Raw genomic sequence first — 5237 nt, 5'->3', positions numbered from 1 at the left:
CTGATTTGTAATACAGGGAAGGTAACAGGCACTGCTTTTACTAATGTGATTTATTGTCAGCATTTGTATTTAGGAGTAAAGCTAAATTTCAGCTCTATTAGTGAGATTTCTGTCATGTTAGTGAAAATGAAGATGCAATATTTTCCCCCAGGTTTACAGATACTCCTGATTTCTATCCAGTTTAAGTTAAGAACCTCTGTTTGGGGGCTAAATTCTAGACACAGTCAGGACATCCCTGGAAAGATTTAGAGAAGAGGCACAAGCTCGCTCAGCGACCCTCTCTACAATGCAGACAGGTGTCTGTGCTGTTGCTTTCCATGCTGTGTTCATAGTGGTTGTTGCAGATTCCCACTCAGGAATTGGATGTTCAGGACCCATTGATGAGATACTTGAGAACAAGTTCATCAATCTAAGTTTTCATTTTCCTGACAGCAAACAGCTTCCGGGTTGTATCAGATTGCCAGCTAACTGGAGGTATTAAGGTATTAAGGGGAACAATTAGTTTCATTGTCTTCCAGCTCAGAGGCCAGCAGGGTGCGGTGCTGTGGAGCTACCAGGGGCTGGGGCAACGTGTCCCCTGTGCGGATGGGACAGTCCTAGGGACCATCTCCTTGGCCAGCCACCCTTTCTTCTTCAATGTGCAGGCTTCCTTATATGGTGTCGAGATGGGGGAAGGGATGTGGATGGAGTGGTGGAGTGTACTTGTACTCTGATCCTTCCTCTAGGGCCAGTGGGTAACTGCCTCCCAAACAATAGCTCAGGTCCCTACAGGTCACAAATGGCACAGTGATGTGAGTAGGATCACCTAACTTGCTGAAATAATGGATTGTAAGAGTAGTCCCACAAGGGTTTGGTCCAGAAGGTCAGGTCCAGAAGGAAGCCCTCAGTGGGGTCATAACCCTGACAGACAGTGAAGGCCCCTGTGCTGGAGTGAGGGCTGCTCCTGGGCTTGGCACACAGCACACTGGAGATGAAGAGATGCAGCTGGCTATAGCTCAGGGTCACATCCTGAACTCCAAAGATCTTGGCTATAGAGCAGCCCCTTGGCTGCAAGATGTGTATAGCAATGTTCAGAGGTACTAGGGGGATCTAGGCCTACATATACTTATCCACATCATGGAGCTGGTTACATTGGGAGCCCCATCACACACCATTAGGTCCACAGGGCAGCCCTCAAAGTCTGGATGATCCTGGCAGTGGATGACTGGGTGATGTCCCCTTGGATCTATAATACACCTAGTAATGAAGCCATAGCCTGATGATCCACAGCCTTCAGGAACTCCTCATCCAGTTGTAGCAGCTTGACAGCACTGTGGACATGCCAGCCAATCCTCCTTGCCCAGGCAGGTAGTAGACACCTCACTCGTCCAATGTCCATCCCATCTCACATGCTGTTTGCCCAGGGACCTGGCAACAGTAAGCTCAGCTTTTGGAGTGAGGAGAAGGGGATGAAGGAGACTGGTCTGTGAGCTTCTTGAGCCTCAGCGAGGGCACAGACCAGCCAGAAATCGTCAGGCTTCAGGTTGTGTTCTTTGTCAATCTGAGTGCCTGTTGCACATGCCCAAGGGCTCCCACAGTGTGGGGAGCCTGTCATCATGGGACCCCAAGGCTCAGGCGCAGCACAGACCCCACCTGATCATAGCACAATGCCTTTTTATTTAAGTTGGAGAGGGAAGAGGAGTGGGAGGAAGGAAATTAACTTTTGACAAATTCCTCCTGTTTGCTAGATATTGTGGTTGCTGTTTCACGGATATTATTTATCTATTCAGCACAAGGCAGACATTATCATGCCAAAATTATATATAAGAAAACTGAGAAGAGATTATGAACATATCAAATGTTTTATAAGTGGCATAATAGAATAATATCATTGAAGTTTCAATGGAGACACCAAGATAAACAGATACTGCGTTCCAAAGTGCCAGACCAAAACAGAAACTCAATATTAGTGGTCTAGACTGTTTTCCCCAAACCAAATTGAGTATATAAAAGTTTGATGGAGTGGAGAGAGAGGATTTAAAGAGACTTATGCCAGCTCTGAGTCATGTAGGAGCCACCATTTCACCGTTGGCCTCGCAAGCGAACGCCCCCTCCCACCAGGTCTCCTTGTAGAGCCTCAGATGAGTTTGGTAGGCATGGTGGGCTGAGCTCTGACTCTTGTTGGAAGGCTGGAGGAAAGGATACATGAGTGAGCAAGCTACATTGCCAGCTAAACTTTGGTCGGGTGTCTCTAGAAAGAAATTGCACTTCCCCTTTGAGGTGGTACAAAAGTATGGCATGCTTCCCATGGACCAGTTTTGTGGCCTTGAGGGAGAGAAAACTAGCCTAGAGCCCTTTTTTTTTTTTTTTTTTTTCAAACTTCTGTCCAAGAGAGTCTTCTAGAAGGAATATTGTGTTTCCAAAAGTGAAGTACCCATGGTAAGGTCTGCTGAAGAACCAAGGGCTGTGAGGAAACAACCAAAGAACGGGCATCACCCTCTGAATGGAGGAGCTGCAGCTGGAAATGTTCAGGAAGAATGGTACCTAAAAGCCCACAAAAGCTCAGAGAGAGAAAGTGAGTTCCACACACCTGCGAGACTGGAGAAGAGACAAAGTCATATTCTGAGGGCACAGATCAAAAATCCACTGTTTCTGTACCCCCTCCTCCCCCAACCCCTAGATTCCTGATTTAGATGGGCAACAGTAGAAGTAGAAGCTAGTTAGTTGAGTGAAGTAGGAAAAGAAAGTGTGACCACACCCTCACTCCCAACACAAGTTGCCAGACACTAGTCCACTCCAGCTGGGAGGGCAGAAAAATTAATCTTCACTGAAGTTCCATATTTTGATAATTTTCTGGGCTTAAAAACCCATATTTAGAAACTGAACTGAGTTTATAATTTGAAGTAATATTGGGATACTCTAGGTGACCTGCAAGATGCGCATTTTCTTTTCCCTCTCTGGTTTCTGAAGAAGTGTTATGACTTCTTTCCTGTCTCACATCACTGCACCGTGCAGATTGACAGATGCCACAGCAGTAAATACCAAGGTGTTTCCGAGACACCCCCACCCCCACCCTAGGGCCACCTAAGTAAATCTTCATACAGCTTGGTTCCCACCAACTGCCAATTATTTGACATAATGTGGGAAGATGTGGGAAGGCCGAGAAACAAAGCCAGCGCCTAAGGGAAGAAGGGAATTTACACAAGGTAAGGTGGTAGGATAAAAAAATGACACTGCTCCCTGAGAAACAGGGAAAGGAAATAAAAGTGCATGTCTTCACCTGCCAAGAAATGCCCAGCGCGCAAATGCCCCATACTGGTGTCAGTCCTAGGTGTCTTTTCCTCAGCTGAGAGGAAAAGAACAAGCTGTGGGAGATCCACCAGTGTTAAAAATGTCTTGGCAGCAAAATTGCTTAGATATTGACACACTTGGAAAAGGAATACTCTGGTCTTCTTCTGTTACTTTAGAAAGACTATTCACTTTGTTATTTCTCCAAACCAACAAGCTAGAGGTACACCAGGGGTAACTTGAGAGACTGTTGTGCACCTGCTACGTAGTAAATATTCTGCATTTGTTGAATGAATGAATGAATGAATGAATGAATGAATGAATAGGAATGTAGATCTGTCAATGACCCTAAGAATATTCTTTTTCAGCAGGGGAGGAGCAAGATGGCAGAAGAGTAGGGTCTCCAAATCACCTGTCTCCACCAAATTACCTAGAAAACCTTCCAATCATCCTGAAAATCTATGAATTCGGCCTGAGGTTTAAAGAGAGACCAGCTGGAATGCAACAGTGAGAAGAGTTCGCGCTTCTACCAAGGTAGGAAGACGGGGAAAAAGAAATAAAGGAACAAAGGCCTCCAAGGGGGAGGGGCCCCGCGAGGAGCCGGGCTGAGGCCGGGGCGAGTGTCCCCAGGACAGGAGAGCCCCGTCCCGGAGACGCAGGAGCTGCACCGACCTTCCCGGGGGAAAGGGGCTCGCGGGGAGTGGGAGCAGGACCCAGGAGGGCGAGGATGCCCTCGGGCTCCCTGGGACAGTAACAGCAACTGCGCGCCCAGGAGAGTGCGCCGAGCTCCCTAAGGGCTGCAGCGCGCACGGCGGGACCCGGAGCAGCTCGGGGGGCGGGGGGGGGGGGGGGGGGGGGGGGGCAGGGGGCGGCTCCGCGGAGGGGGCTGCGCGGCCCCGGGAGCAGCTCTGAGGGGCTCGGGCAGAGGAAGAGGCTCCGTGCGGAGGGGGCTGCGCGGTTCCAGGAGCAGCTCGGAGGGGCTCGGGCAGAGGAAGAGGCTCCGTGCGGAGGGGGCTGCGCGGTTCCAGGAGCAGCGCGGGGGGCTCGGGGGCGGCTCCGCGGAGGGGGCTGCGCGGCCCGGGAGCGCGAATCCACCAGCGCAGGCTCCGGAGCACAGGGCGCCGGGACACAGCCCAGGATCCCGCCTCCCCCGGGACAGGCAGAGGCCGGGAGGGCCCAGGACAGCGAGGACGCTCCTGCCCCAGCTGAGCAGATCAGCGGCCCCGCCCCGGAGCCTCCAGGCCCTGCAGACGGAGTTCCTGCGGGGGCTGAATCCAGGTTTCCAGAGCTGCCCCGCCACTGGGGCTGTTCCTCCTGCGGCCTCACGGGGTAAACAACCCCCACCGAGCCCTGCACCAGGCAGGGGCACAGCAGCTCCCCCAACTGCTAACACCTGAAAATCAGCACAACAGGCCCCTACCCCAGAACACCAGCTAGACGGACAACTTCCAGGAGAAGCCAAGGGACTTAAAGTATACAGAATCAGAAGATACTCCCCGGTGGTTCTTTTTTTTTATTTTTTATTTTTTTTGGTTTGTTTGTTTGTTTTTTTGTTTTGTTTTGTTTTGCTTTTTGATTTGTTTCCTTCCCCCACCCCCTTTTTTTTCTCCTTTCTTTTTCTTTCTCTTTTTCTTCTCTTTTTTTTTTCGTTTTTTTTTTCTTCCCTTTTTTTTCTCTTTCTCTTTTCTTTCCTTCTTTCTCTCCTCTCTTTTTCTCTTTTTCCCAATACAACTTGCTTTTGGCCACTCTGCACTGAGCAAAATGACTAGAAGGAAAACCTCACCTCAAAAGAAAGAATCAGAAACAGTCCTCTCTCCCACAGAGTTACAAAATCTGGATTACAATTCAATGTCAGAAAGCCAATTCAGAAGCACTATTATACAGCTACTGGTGGCTCTAGAAAAAAGTATAAAGGACTCAAGAGACTTCATGACTGCAGAATTTAGAGCTAATCAGGCAGAAATTAAAAA

General features: G+C 49.4%; 1 pseudogene; it reads right to left on the bottom strand.

The window, feature by feature from the left end:
* Positions 1–485: 485 nt before the first annotated feature.
* On the bottom strand, positions 486–1378 carry LOC100686109 (annotated as a pseudogene).
* Positions 1379–5237: the final 3859 nt, after the last annotated feature.

Source organism: Canis lupus, chromosome 13, assembly GCF_011100685.1.
Source record: "Canis lupus familiaris isolate Mischka breed German Shepherd chromosome 13, alternate assembly UU_Cfam_GSD_1.0, whole genome shotgun sequence".
Taxonomy (NCBI): Eukaryota; Metazoa; Chordata; class Mammalia; order Carnivora; family Canidae; genus Canis; species Canis lupus.
Note: the sequence above shows the minus strand (reverse complement) of the source record. Positions and strands in the feature narration are given on the sequence as shown.